The 15144-nt window shown below is 49.2% G+C and overlaps 1 pseudogene; it reads right to left on the bottom strand.

Annotated features, from left to right (window-relative positions):
- Window positions 1–4883: 4883 nt before the first annotated feature.
- Window positions 4884–5827, bottom strand: LOC141171790 (olfactory receptor 6N1-like; annotated as a pseudogene).
- Between the last annotated feature and the right edge of the window lie 9317 nt (window positions 5828–15144).

The following is a 15144-nucleotide window of genomic DNA, read 5'->3' as shown; positions in this document are numbered from 1 at the left end:
ACCAACTACGTAGACTCTATAATTTACCTGTGTCTGCGTATTTCTCAACAAACAATGCACAATTTTATTTTTTCATTGGTAATGACGTCATCTAGCTACTCTAGACCATCTCACTTTGAACTTTTAAGCTCCTGAGGCTCCTCCTCTACTAAAGGTTTGATCTCTAACATATGCACACTCTTAAACCAATGTAATGCAGGTGTCAGAATGCAACGCGCAGAGTCAAAAAATGAGGGCATTCAAATAGCTATTAATAACAATTTATATATACAGTACAGACCAAAAGTTTGGACACACCTTCTCATTTAAAGATTTTTCTGTGTTTTCATTACTATGAAAATTATACATTCACACTGAAGGCATCAAAACTATGAATTAACACATGTGGAATTATATACTTAACAAAAAAAGTGTGAAACAACTGAAAATATGTCTTATATTCTAGGTTCTTCAAAGTAGCCACCTTTTGCTTTGATGACTGCTTTGCACACTCTTGGCATTCTCTTGATGAGCTTCAAGAGGTAGTCACCGGAAATGGTTTTCACTTCACAGGTGTGCCCTGTCAGGTTTAATAAGTGGGATTTCTTGCCTTATAAATGGGGTTGGGACCATCAGTTGTGTTGTGCAGAAGTCTAGTGGATACACAGCTGATAGTCCTACTGAATAGACTGTTAGAATTTGTATTATGGCAAGAAAAAAGCAGCTAATTAAAGAAAAACGAGTGGCCATCATTACTTTAAGAAATGAAGGTCAGTCAGTGCGAAAAATTGGGAAAACTTTGAAAGTGTCCCCAAGTGTAGTTGCAAAAACCATCAAGCGCTACAAAGAAACTGGCTCACATGAGGACTGCCCCAGGAAAGGAAGACCAAGAGTCACCTCTGCTTCTGAGGATAAGTTTATCCGAGTCACCAGCCTCAGAAATCGCAGGTTAACAGCAGCTCAGATTAGAGACCAGGTCAATGCCACACAGAGTTCTAGCAGCAGACACATCTCTTCAACAACTGTTAAGAGGAGACTTTGTACAGCAGGCCTTCATGGTAAAATAGCTGCTAGGAAACCACTGCTAAGGACCGGCAACAAGCAGAAGAGACTGGTTTGGGCTAACGAACACAAGGAATGGACATTAGACCAGTGGAAATCTGTGCTTTGATCTGATGAGTCCAAATTTGAGATCTTTGGTTCCAACCACCGTGTCTTTGTGTGACGCAGAAAAGGTGAACGGATGGACTCTACATGCCTGGTTCCTACCGTGAAGCATGGAGGAGGAGGTGTGATGGTGTGGGGGTGCTTTGTTGGTGACACTGTTGGGGATTTATTCAAAATTGATGGCATACTGAACCAGCATGGCTACCACAGCATCTTGCAGCGGCATGCTATTCCATCCGGTTTGCGTTTAGTTGGACCATCATTTATTTTTCAACAGGACAATGACCCCAAACACACCTCCAGGCTGTGTAAGGGCTATTTGACCAAGAAGGAGAGTGATGGGGTGCTACGCCAGATGACCTGGCCTCCAAAGTCACCAGGCCTGAACGCAATCGAGACGGTTTGGGGTTAGCTGGACCGCAGAGTGAAGGCAAAAGGGCCAACAAGTGCTAAGCATCTCTGGGAACTCCTTCAAGGTTGTTGGAAGACCATTTCCGGTGACTACCTCTTGAAGCTCATCAAGAGAATGCCAAGAGTGTGCAAAGCAGTCATCAAAGCAAAAGGTGGCTACTTTGAAGAACCTAGAATATAAGACATATTTTCAGTTATTTCACACTTTTTTGTTTAGTATATAATTCCACATGTGTTAATTGTAGCATCGGCGTCTCTGCCTCCTGCCAGGCAGAGACGCCGTCCCTCTCACCTCCCCGCTCCCCGCGCGGCGTCCTCCTGCGCTCCTCTTTCTGCAGCGGCCGGCGCGAGTTCTTTCCCGGGCACTGTGCTAAGGGCGCGCGCGCTCACTCCCTCTCTCTTAAAGGGGCCGCGCGCGCCGTCCTAAGGAGTCCCCGGCCAATTGCCAGGGGACTTCCCATATTTAAGGCACCTCCTCCAAAATGGAGGTGCCCGAGCTAAAGTTGTTGCACAGTTACTTATCTCTGCTTCCGCTGCTAGCCTGACTCCTCATCCTGCCTGCCAGCCTGTTATCTGCCCGTTACCTGCCGAGCCTGCCAGCCCACTCACCTGGAGCGCTCACCTGTTACCTGCCTGTTACCTGTCTTGGCTGTCAGCCCGCTCACCTGGGAGCACCCGCCTGTTACCTGCTGTGTCCATCAGCCCGCTCACCTGGGAGCGCACACCTGTTACCTGCCTGTTACCTGCCTTGTCTGTCAGCCCGCTCACCTGGAGCACCCGTCTGTTACCTGCTAGCCTACCTGGAGGCTTTGCCGTCACTTGCTGTGACCACCTGCCTGGTAAACCTAGAGACTACTACTTGCTCTGCTGTCACGTACCGTGACCACCTGTCAGTTAACCAGAGACTTCTGCCTGCTTGCTGTGTCCATCCGTCATACCGGTCAGTCCCAGCCATCTGACCCGTGGGAGCCACCTGCTCTCTTACAAGGTCGTCCCCAGAGTAGCACCTGGTCCCTCTGCCCGGATCCTCCCTGGTCACGGAGTCGTTAGCCGCCGTCCGACCATGGTCGGTTCGGGTTGATACTTAGTTACGCCCCTCTGGGTCCCTCCTTGCACCACGGCACAGAGGTTCCACCACCCGGACCCGTAACATTAATTCATAGTTTTGATGCCTTCAGTGTGAATGTACAATTTTCATAGTCATGAAAATACAGAAAAATCTTTAAATGAGAAGGTGTGTCCAAACTTTTGGTCTGTACTGTATATACATATTAAACAAAGCTGACAGGGATTGCAACAGGGGTTAGTAATGAGAACAATATCACAATAGCAATAACAATAGTAATAACACACAATACATCACAATAGCAATAAAATCCTTCACTAAAATACTGTATCTAGCCCAAATATGGGATTAATCACTGAAGTCCATCGGTTCTGCAAATGGCCCTAGCGGGGGTCTCCGGTTATTCCCGCTAGGCCTTTAAGTCTTTTTCTGACAAGGTCAATTAGATCCCGTTTGGCTTGTTCCTCCTCACCCGTCCCCCTCTTAACCTGATACCCTAAACCCGATTGTTCCCGGTACCGTGAGGGAGCGGTTGAAGTGACATCCCTGTTCAGTGATGACTCTCGTCGGCTTTTGCTGACGTGATCTCTCAGGCACGACTCATTTCTATCCTCCCTTTGTCCTTTCAATCGGGGCGGTTTACCATGTCGTGGGTAGGAGGGTCTTGTACATTTCCTTAATGTTGTATCCAAGTCCCGGTCCTCTTCCATAGCTGTGACACCCGAGGGGCCGCTGTGCTGAATCCCGCACTCGTTCACCGGCAGCCACCCGTCTTGCCTTACGGGTCTCTCTCGCTGGTTCCTTCAGCGTGTCCGGCCTGCATCACGTCTCTCTCTGTGTCTGGCGCCGAAATCACCTCAGGCACTGCACGCTCGACCATTAAATTTTGAAATCCTCTGCTGGAGGTCACCTGACCAGGTCCAGCGTGCAAACTTGAAATGCTCACCAGATGGCGCTCTTTCTCCTTATTACATACATCTCGCATTGATTCTCTGAAAGACTTTTCTCCTTCTATTACACCAACATAGCAAAACTGATAACTTTAAACATTCCTATATGCTAAAATGGGGGAGTTGGCTTGAGAGGGAACTACATCATCAAATATGGCAGGTAATATGGTCTAGGTCTTTTAAGTCCTCCATTAACACACTCTATAAAGAAAATCAAATGAAAATACTTATGACCTGGTATCACACCCCTGAACTCTTACATAAATTCAATCCTACAGTACCGGAGACTTGTTGGAGGTGTAGGGCCAGAAGGGGATATCTATATGACATCTTCTTGACCTGCTCATTAATAATTAATTTCTGGAAAGAGGTAGAGGACCTACTTAAAGAGTCCTGGGAAGACACAAACCATTAGATCCTGTGAAATATTTGTTAAATGTACCTTCAAGGGATTTGGAAAAACCTCCAATTGCTAACAGCAACAAAATGCTTAATTTCGTTATATTCGAAAAGAAAGTTCCCTGTCCAAATCCGATCTATATACACGAATAAAAGATGTCCGCTCGATGGAACATCTGACAGCCATGCTTCATAATTCCACATATAAATACCTAGAGACTTGGTTATGTTGGGACTCATTTGTTGATCATATGCAGTTTTAATTCCATCTCATATTTCTCCTCCCCATTTATATACCCATTTTCTTGGAACTCGATAGCCGATATAAGGCTGAACTGATGACTGAAGATAACAGTCTAGTGAAGGCAACAACACTGGGCTATTAAGAACTTGAATGTGTGATTATTACTCAACATATACAGTGATATCTTATGTGCCTTTCTAAGTTCTTTCCTATCTTGCATTGAATGTTATATTTTTCTTTTTCTTGTTCTGAACTAGGCAGTTAAAGCAGCACTTTTAACATAGTGTTTGAGAGAAAAGGGAGGTAATGGAATATATTACACAGATTTATAAATCTTCAGAGCTGATCAATAATTAAATAAAAAAAAGTTTAGTTACTCTTTTATATCATGGAAACACTTGTAATTTGCATTTGTAAGCAAATACTGGAACAAGTCTAAAAATCTGCAGAGAAGCTAAGTTTATAAATGAACTAGGCAGTCAAAACAGCAACTGTTCATAATTACTCAAAGTCTTAATAGGTTTCGAAAGGTTTGAATTTTTGGGCATATGATCAGAATTAGCGAAAGATTAGAGATTTATCCATTGATAAACCCAAATTCAAAGTGGCAGTTGCAACCATAAAAAAAACTTATAAATGGGATTATTATTGCATGTTTACAAAAAATCTACTGCAAACATTTTGAAACGATCATAAAAACTTTTTCCATCTGTAAATGCTTATACAGAAGTCTCTTGATTTCCTGATTTCTTAGTCCGTAGATGATGGGATTAACTAATGGAATAAAGACCGCATAGGTGAAAACCACTATCCTTTCATAGTCTACATAGTAACTTTTTGTAACACGTATATACACAAAGCAAATGCTGCCAAAAAATAGGGTGACAACAATAAGGTGGGCTCTGCAGGTGGAGAAGGCTTTCTGGCGTCCATCTTTTGACTTAATCCTTAAAATAATGTATATTATCCGGATGTAGGAAAAAAGAACAAAAGCAATTAAAGGCATGACAAAGGAGCTGACGATGAATTCCACCATTTTATGTAACCTTGTATCAGTACATGCTAACGAGATCAACAGGGGGAAGTCGCAGAACACATTCTCAATACGGTTTGGCGCACAAAATGGGAGGAGAGAAATAAAGATCATTTCAATGACTGGGGTTAGAATCCCTCCAGTGAAAGAGCTGAGGATCAAATTGACATTTAGTCCAAGTATCTTAATGGCTTATAGATGGCCAAATATCTGTCATATGCCATTATTGTGAGAATATAGCACTCAACTGCTCCAAGAACATGTAGGAAATAAGCCTGCACAAGGCATCCATTCAAAGAGATTTTCTTCTCGTCATCCAAGAGATCAGCCAACATTTTTGGAGTTGTGACAGCCGTATGGATAATTTCCAGACAGGATAAAGCGGCAATGAAGAAGTACATGGGGAAGTGCAGGGTGGACTCTCTGCAGATCACAAGCAATATCACAGCATTGCCAGAAATGATTAACAGGTAGATTATAAGGAGAAGAGCAAAAAGAAGAACATGGAAGCGTTGGAAATTAGGAAATCCGTGTAGAAAAATTTCATGAACTCTGCTCGTATTATAGATTATTTTCATCTCTTTTTCACTTGTAATACAAATTTATCAAATCAATTTAATATACAGTACAGACCAAAAGTTTGGACACACCTTCTCATTTAAAGATTTTTCTGTATTTTCATGTCTATGAAAATTGTACATTCACACTGAAGGCATCAAAACTTTGAATTAACACATGTGGAATTATATACTTAACAAAAAAGTGTGAAACAACTGCAAATATGTCTTATATTCTAGGTTCTTCAAAGTAGCCACCTTTTGCTTTGATTACTGCTTTGCACACTCTTGGCATTCTCTTGATGAGCTTCAAGAGGTAGTCACCGGAAATGGTCTTCCAACAATCTTGAAGAAGTTCCCAGAGATGCTTAGCACTTGTTGGCTCTTTTGCCTTCACTCTGCAGTCCAGCTCATCCCAAACCATCTCCATTGGGTTCAGGTCTGGTGACTGTGGATGCCAGGTCATCTGGCGTAGCACCCCATCACTCTCCTTCTTGGTCAAATAGCCCTTACACAGCCTGGAGGTGTGTTTGAGGTCAAATGATGGTCCAACTAAACGCAAACCGGATGGAATAGCATGCCGCTGCAAGATGCTGTGGTACCCATGCTGGTTCAGTATGCCTACAATTTTGAATAAATCCCCAACAGTGTCACCAGAAAAGCACCCCCACACCATTACACCTCCTTCTCCATGCTTCACTGTGGGAACCAGGCATGTAGAGTCCATCTGTTCACCTTTTCTGCGTCGCACAAAGACATGGTGGTTGGAACCAAAGATCTCAAATTTGGACTCATCAGACCAAAGCACAGATTTCCACTGGTCTAATGTCCATTCCTTGTGTTCTTTAGCCCAAACAAGTCTCTTCTGCTTGTTGCCTGTCCTTAGCAGTGGTTTCCTAGCAGCTATTTTACCATGAAGGCCTGCTGCACAAAGTCTCCTCTTAACAGTTGTTGAAGAGATGTGTCTGCTGCTAGAACTTTGTGTGGCATTGACCTGGTCTCTAATCTGAGCTGCTTTTAACCTGCGACTTCTGAGGCTGGTGATTCGGATAAACTTATCCTCAGAAGCAGAGGTGACTCTTGGTCTTCCTTTCCTGGGGCGGTACTCATGTGAGCCAGTTTCTTTGTAGCACTTGATGGTTTTTGCAACTGCACTTGGGGAGACTTTCAAAGTTTTCCCAATTTTTCGGACTGACTGACCTTCATTTCTTAAAGTAATGATGGCCACTCGTTTTTCTTTACTTAGCTGCTTTTTTCTTGCCATAATACAAATTCTAACAGTCTATTCAGTAGGACTATCAGCTGTGTATCCACCTGACTTCTGCACAACACAACTGATGGTCCCAACCCCATTTATAAGGCAAGAAATCCCACTTATTAAACCTGACAGGGCACACCTGTGAAGTGCAAACCATTTCCGGTGACTACCTCTTGAAGATCATCAAGAGAATGCCAAGAGTGTGCAAAGCAGTCATCAAAGCAAAAGGTGGCTACTTTGAAGAACCTAGAATATAAGACATATTTTCAGTTGTTTCACACTTTTTTGTTAAGTATATAATTCCACATGTGTTAATTCATAGTTTTGATGCCTTCAGTGTGAATGTATATGTGACACCCCAGGGGTCTGGTTGCCACAGTGATAGAGATATTATGTCTGAGAGCAGGTGGGAGGTCCTTTGGTCAGGGATCCTGTGCATGCCACACCTCCTGCCCAGTCTTGGGAGGGGAAGAACTTCCCCTGTATAAACCCGGGGCTGAGGCAGGGTGAGTCAGACAAGGAGAGTGGAGAAGAGAAGCAGCATAGGAAACAGCAGAGTTACAAGGAGTCAGGGGCTGGCAGCTACAGAGCTCGCCCTGACTAAGAAGATTCTTTACCGGACCCGGAGTCCGAGGCTGTGGGGACTAACTCCTACCCAGCAGCAGAATCCGTCGGGCAGGGGATTTCAGGTCCTCTGGCCCAGAAGCCCGAAGGCACGGTCACACGCGTGGGACCAGCACCGCCTTCGTGGAGCGGAAGCCATTAGAAGGCCCCGAGTCACCGGCCATACGGGTGAGCACCACACGGTACACTCAGGGACGTGGGCTACTTACATCAGCTTCTAGCAAGGTAGCCAGAAGAGTACAGTCAGTTTGGGAGGCCTACAACTACGCCTGGCCAGGGGAGATCCCATCTGCTCAAAGACTGACCAGGCCCCGTTTGCTAGCAAGTACTCCGGGAGGGTCTGTCGTTGTTACCAGTAAAGACCCTGAACTACACCGTACCGTCTCTGAGTGGTTCCTGCTACCCCCATCATCCACGTCGGCTGCCCTGAGGCCATACCCCTCCCGTTGGGGGTTATACTATCACGCTGCACAATCCTACCACCGGCCTCAGCGGTCTGCCCTGCAGCAGCAGCTTCCTGGCTGCACTCAACGGGTGGCGTAGTCATCAACTATTTACTACTAATAGACTGCCGTCTAGTTTGACTCCCTGGGCACGGACCGGGTCACCGCCACGAGATTACAACCCTCCACGGATCCGGCTCCGGGTAAGCTCCCGCGTGCGCACCGCAGCGCGACACAGGCCCAGGGGCGCGTCAACTTTGGCGTAGTCGGCAGGATTTCGTGCCCGCAACCACCGGGTACTGCGTGCCTGAAAAGCAAAGACTGTTCAAACTTACCAGTGGTGAAGGTTTCCCGCCATCCGGCGCCATCTTCTACCTTCTTCCCGCCATCCGCGAAGTTTTCCCGCCATCCGGCGCCATCTTCGACCTTCTTCCCGCCATCCGTGGAGTTTTCCCGCCATTGGACGCCATCTTGAGGACGCCGCGCGGGAAGAAGAGGGGCGTGGACTCCGAAAGCGCGCGAGAACTGAAGCCCCGCCTCACGTCCGGACGTTGCGTAAGGTCCTGGAAGGAGCCCAGCAGACGCCGACGTCACAGGAGCGCGACGGAAGGTCCTCAACCCTGACGATCCACTGCGGAGCCGCGGCCTACGGAAGAGGATCATCGCAAGGTAGGCCACGGTCCACTAGGGGGGAGGAAGATGTCGGATACGGAGGAGAGCTTCACTGCCTCAACCCCCGCCAGCGCTACCGCTGCTGCAGTTATGCCCTTCACCATGCCCTATATCCCGGGAGCAGCTTGGCTACCCCAGTACTCAGGGGAGTCACATACCCTGCATGACTTTAGAGAAAAGCTGGATAGCCTCTTCCAGGTGTACCCCCTCACAGAAGAGCAAAAAGTGAGCATCCTGGTGGCCCAACTAACCGGGGCAGCCAAAAGGGAAGTAAAATCCTGGCCACCTGGGAGGAAGACTGTCGCAGGGATACTAACCCGGCTGAAGGACACCTTTGATACCCGCACCTCAGCCGAGATTAAGCTTAGATTCTACGGGTGCAAGCAGCGAGCGCATGAGAGTATAAGGGACTATGCACTAAACCTACAAGAGGCCCTGAGGGCCATAAAGCAGACCGACCCTGATGGGGTGGGAAACGAGGACAGGCTGTTGACTGAACAATTTATAGAGGGTTTATATTGCAATGCCCACCGAACCCAGTTGCGGGCAATGGCCTTACAGGATCCCCATCTGGACTTTGCACAGTTCAAGGACAGAGCCATCCGGGTGCTCCGAGAACCGGCACCAGGTGGCGTTGTGACCCACAGACGCCCCACTACCACTTACTACCAGGAGGCGGCGCCCTTGTCAGCAGGGCCTGTGGGAGCTGATGCGCAGGCTTTGGACAATGACCCGGCTCCAGACCTACACCATCAGGTCCAAGAGCTAGCTAAGAGCGTTGCTGCGCTAACCCGAACTGTGCAGTCTTTACAGGTTTCCACCCCAGGGAAGATCCAGCTGGCATCCGGACCGGAGGACATCCCGTGGCGTCGACCAAGGAGGACCCCACCGGCCAGAGGAAGACCCAGTGACCGATACAGTGAGGATGGACGACCCATCTGCCGCCGCTGCAATCAACCCGGACATATGGCAAGGTACTGTTCTTTAAACGGGCACAACCTGGGGTAGAGGGCCAACCCCCAGGAAAAAGATCACCAGGCCCATCGAACTGGCGCGACAGATATGTGGGAGGACGTCCAGTCTTGCCTGTGGTACTGGATGGCATTCCCATGAGTGCCCTACTGGACACCGGGTCACAGGTCACCACCATCCCGTACGTGCTCTTCAAGCAGTACTGGAATGACTCGGATATTACCCGCTACCCCGACGACGACTTGAGTATCATCGCCAGCAATGGTCAGCCCGTGCCACAGATCGGATTTAAAGAGGTGACCATCAAAATTGGTAGAGTCGAACTGGCCGCACAGGGACTGATCATTGTAGATATCGATAAACATGAGAGTCACCCAAAAATAACTCTAGGAACTAATGTAATTGAAAATTGTCTTGCAGAGGTGATTTTCCTTTTACAGCAGGTTGCCAAGAATGCCAGCTCCGGCGAGCAGCGGGTGCTCCAGAAAGAGATCCGGGCACTGATGCAACGGCAACAAGTGGAACTCTCCGGCGGTGAGATTGGTAGCGTAAGAATGTGTGACCCTTTTCCTATTGCCATGCCTCCAAAAAGTGAAATGATGATTTGGTGCCGGGCAGCTATTGGTCTGAGAGGTAGAGATTACCAGGCAATGGTAGAACCAGTTTACTCAGACAGTAGGCCCACCATTTTGACAGCACGGGGGGTGGTCAATGTACGCCATGGAAGGGTGCCCATTCGCATAATAAATATCGGGGAGAGGGAAGTGTACCTGCCCCGGTATGCCACGCTAGCCAAATTATATACCACTAATCAAAGTTCTATACAATCTGTGGAACCCTTGCCTCCATCTCACCCGGAGGAAGGTAACGGCTCTAAGAAAGACATGGAGGACTGGTGTCAGCAACTACATTTGGGTACTGACTCCACTCCCTCACATCAGAAACAAGGAGTCTATCGGGTGGTTCAAGAGTATGAGAGAGTGTTTAGTAAACACCCGTTAGACTTCGGGCGAGTCAAGGGGGTAGAACATCGCATCCCCACGGGAGATCATCCTCCCATAAAAGAGAGGTATCGACCCGTACCCCCTGCACATTACCAACACGCCAAGGGGATGCTTAGAGATATGAAGGAGGCTGGGGTAATCCGGGATAGTTGTAGCCCCTGGGCAGCCCCATTAGTTTTAGTCAAAAAGAAAGACAACACCATGAGGATGTGTGTAGATTACCGGAAAATCAACCGTATCACACACAAGGATGCGTACCCCTTACCAAGGATAGAGGAGTCATTGGCTGCTTTAAGATCTGCTAACTTCTTCTCTACCTTGGATCTCACTAGCGGGTACTGGCAGGTTCCTGTAGCAGAGGCGGACCAGGAGAAGACCGCATTCACCACCCCGATGGGACTTAGCGAGTTCACCTGCATGCCGTTCGGACTCTGCAACGCACCAGGAACCTTCCAACGCCTAATGGAGTGTTGTCTGGGCCACAGAAACTTCGAGACGGTCCTGTTGTACCTGGACGATGTCATCGTATATTCCAAGACGTATGAGGACCACCTGAAACACCTGGCGGAAGTGTTCGAGGCTCTGGCGAGTTACGGCCTAAAGGTGAAACCCTCCAAGTGTCACCTCCTGAAACCAAAGGTGCAGTACCTGGGACACGTGGTGAGCGCTGACGGAGTGGCTCCCGACCCCGATAAGATCACCGCAATTAAGGGATGGCCAAGCCCCTCCAGCGTAAAAGAAGTGCGGCAGTTCCTCGGGTTGGTAGGCTACTACCGAAGGTTTATTCCCGGTTTCACCAAAAAGGCAGCACCTATGCAGGACCTCCTGATAGGCCAGTCCCGGAAGGCCAAGAACCAGAAGCCGCCCTTCAAATGGGAAGAGCTGGAAGAAGAGTCCTTCCGCCAGCTGAAGATGGCCCTCACGGGGGACGAAATCCTGGCGTACCCGGATTATAGCCAGCCCTTTATCCTCTACACCGACGCCAGTAACATCGGGCTAGGAGCCGTACTGTCCCAGATCCAGCAGGGGAAGGAACGAGTAATCGCCTACGCCAGCCGAAAACTGCGACCCACCGAAAGGAACCCCGAGAATTACAGCTCATTTAAGTTAGAGTTCCTGGCCGTAGTATGGGCAATCACTGAGCGCTTTAAGCATTACCTCGCTTCTTCCCGGTTCACCGTGTACACGGATAACAACCCGCTGACACACCTGGACACGGCAAGACTCGGTGCCCTGGAGCAGAGGTGGATGGCCCGTCTGTCCAACTACGAGTTCACAATTAAATACCGGGCAGGACGCTCCAATACCAACGCGGACGCCCTGTCCAGGATGCCCAACCTGCCGGACGGAGGAGAAGATCCGGAGGGACTGGAAGAAGTTGAACTCCCTGCGTTCCACCGTCATGGGACTATTCAGTATTCCCACCGGGTAAGGAGTAAGCAGGCTGCTACGTTGAACCCCTTACCCCACTACAACTGGGCGGAAACGCAAGACAGCGACCCTGCCGTCCGACTGGTGAAGGAGATGCTGACTCGGCCGGAGGCTCGCCTTGAACCAGACGCTCCGGAGGAAGCCAAACAACTATGGGCAGAGAAGAGTCGACTGTTCCTTTACAAAGGGAAGTTGTGCCGCAGAATGGTTAACTCCCGGACGCATGAATTACTCTGGCAAGTAGTGGTGCCACGAAGAGACGCAGCCATGCTGATGGAGGCATACCACGACGGAGCTGGACACTTTGGGTGGAAAAAGCTGGAGTTCCTGCTGCGCGAGCGGTTCCACTGGGTAGGCATGAGGGGAACCATCGAGAAGTGGTGCAGAGATTGTGGCCCGTGCAACCTGAGAAGGAAGGACCGAGCCAGCCAGAAGACTCCCCTGCAGTCCATCGTCACCCGGCAACCGTTGGAACTGGTAGCCTTGGATCATGTAAAACTGACCCCAAGCAGAAGTGGCTACGTCTACGCGTTAACCATCGTGGATCATTACTCCCGGTTCTTGGTTGTCGTCCCCGTCAAGGACTTAACGGCTCAAACAGCAGCTAGAGCCTTCCAGCAGCACTTCTGCCGTCCACACGGGTACCCGGACCAAGTGCTGACGGACCAGGGACCTGCCTTTGAAGCGGAGGTCTTTCAGGAATTCTGCAATCTGTATGGCTGCCGGAAGATAAGGACGACACCCTACCATCCGCAGACTAATGGACTTTGTGAAAAAATGAACCAGGTGGTAATGGATCTTCTAAAAACGTTGCCCCTGGAAGAACGCAGTCTGTGGCCTGAAAAGTTGCCCGATCTGGTGGACCTATACAACCACATCCCGGTAGGTTCCACCAACTGTACCCCGGCTTACCTAATGAGGGCAAGACCTGGTAAGTTACCTGTTGACCTGGAAATGGGAGTCCTGACCCCCGAGGACACTTCACCAGAAACAGACTGGGACACAGAGAGGCAGCAGCAGTACCGGAGAGTACAGGAGAGCGTGGAGCGAAGTCTCTGTCAGGCTAGGGAAAGACAAGAGAAAACTTACAACCAGTATGCTCCCGCTGTTCCCCTGGTACCCGGAGAGCAGGTCTTGAAGAGGAAGAGACGGCTCCACAAGTTGGACGACCAGTGGGAGAAGGACCCGTACACCGTACTGCCCTCAAGCCACGAGAACCCGAAGGTCTGTACCATCAGTAAAGACGGAGGGGAAACCACAGCCATTGTATCCCGGGACCACCTGAAGAAGTGTCCCGAACAACTGAGGAACCCTGAAGAGGAACAAGAAGACCATCGACCCGTGGAAGAAAGGGAAGATATGGTTAGTACCGTGCTCGGGGACTTTCCTCAGTCTTGGACTCAAGTCAATGGTGCAGTTGTGGTACCCGTACTCACCTTCCTCCAACCATCATCCCAAGAACCTACGGAGCAACGGGTAGAGCTGGAAGAACAGCCGGTCCAGGAGGCAGAAGACTCCACACAAGCAGAACAGGAGAATCAACCCTCTGCTTATAGTGAGCCTGCCGTACCCCTAGTGAGACAAAGAGCCGGTAGACAGCTGCCCAGTTTACCCTTGACAGCTCCTACACCCTGTAGTTCAGGGCCAGACAGTCAGCTCCGTAGGTCCACTCGGGCCACTAGAGGCCAGTTACCCGCACGCTGGAGAATTTAAAGTGTATAAATTGTTTTATTTATGTTTTTCTGTGTCTTGTTGCTTGTGTATAATTTTGTGTTTCTAGTTATTTTTAGGAAACCTTGGTGGATTTACCGGGAATCCTTGTATATAGTTGGAGCGTAACCCAGGATGGACTAGAGACTGTTAAGGACTCGGGGTAGGACAGACCCCTACCTGGTTACGTCTCCCTGTGTTGGTGAAATGGACACCTTTGCTTTTCTTCAAAGACTGCATCCGGTTGCGGACACGCCGTAACCATCTTATGTGTTTTTCTTATAGTATTGTTATTGTTATACTTTGTTATGTTTTTCTAAATGTGTTTAGTCCCGGAGTACTAAATTTCACTAGGGGGGAATGTGACACCCCAGGGGTCTGGTTGCCACAGTGATAGAGATATTATGTCTGAGAGCAGGTGGGAGGTCCTTTGGTCAGGGATCCTGTGCATGCCACACCTCCTGCCCAGTCTTGGGAGGGGAAGAACTTCCCCTGTATAAACCCGGGGCTGAGGCAGGGTGAGTCAGACAAGGAGAGTGGAGAAGAGAAGCAGCATAGGAAACAGCAGAGTTACAAGGAGTCAGGGGCTGGCAGCTACAGAGCTCGCCCTGACTAAGAAGATTCTTTACCGGACCCGGAGTCCGAGGCTGTGGGGACTAACTCCTACCCAGCAGCAGAATCCGTCGGGCAGGGGATTTCAGGTCCTCTGGCCCAGAAGCCCGAAGGCACGGTCACACGCGTGGGACCAGCACCGCCTTCGTGGAGCGGAAGCCATTAGAAGGCCCCGAGTCACCGGCCATACGGGTGAGCACCACACGGTACACTCAGGGACGTGGGCTACTTACATCAGCTTCTAGCAAGGTAGCCAGAAGAGTACAGTCAGTTTGGGAGGCCTACAACTACGCCTGGCCAGGGGAGATCCCATCTGCTCAAAGACTGACCAGGCCCCGTTTGCTAGCAAGTACTCCGGGAGGGTCTGTCGTTGTTACCAGTAAAGACCCTGAACTACACCGTACCGTCTCTGAGTGGTTCCTGCTACCCCCATCATCCACGTCGGCTGCCCTGAGGCCATACCCCTCCCGTTGGGGGTTATACTATCACGCTGCACAATCCTACCACCGGCCTCAGCGGTCTGCCCTGCAGCAGCAGCTTCCTGGCTGCACTCAACGGGTGGCGTAGTCATCAACTATTTACTACTAATAGACTGCCGTCTAGTTTGACTCC

This window comes from Phyllobates terribilis, unplaced genomic scaffold (assembly GCF_046119375.1).
Source record: "Phyllobates terribilis strain yellow unplaced genomic scaffold, ASM4611937v1 Scaffold_12__6_contigs__length_324123572, whole genome shotgun sequence".
Lineage (NCBI taxonomy): Eukaryota > Metazoa > Chordata > Amphibia > Anura > Dendrobatidae > Phyllobates > Phyllobates terribilis.
Note: the sequence above shows the minus strand (reverse complement) of the source record. Positions and strands in the feature narration are given on the sequence as shown.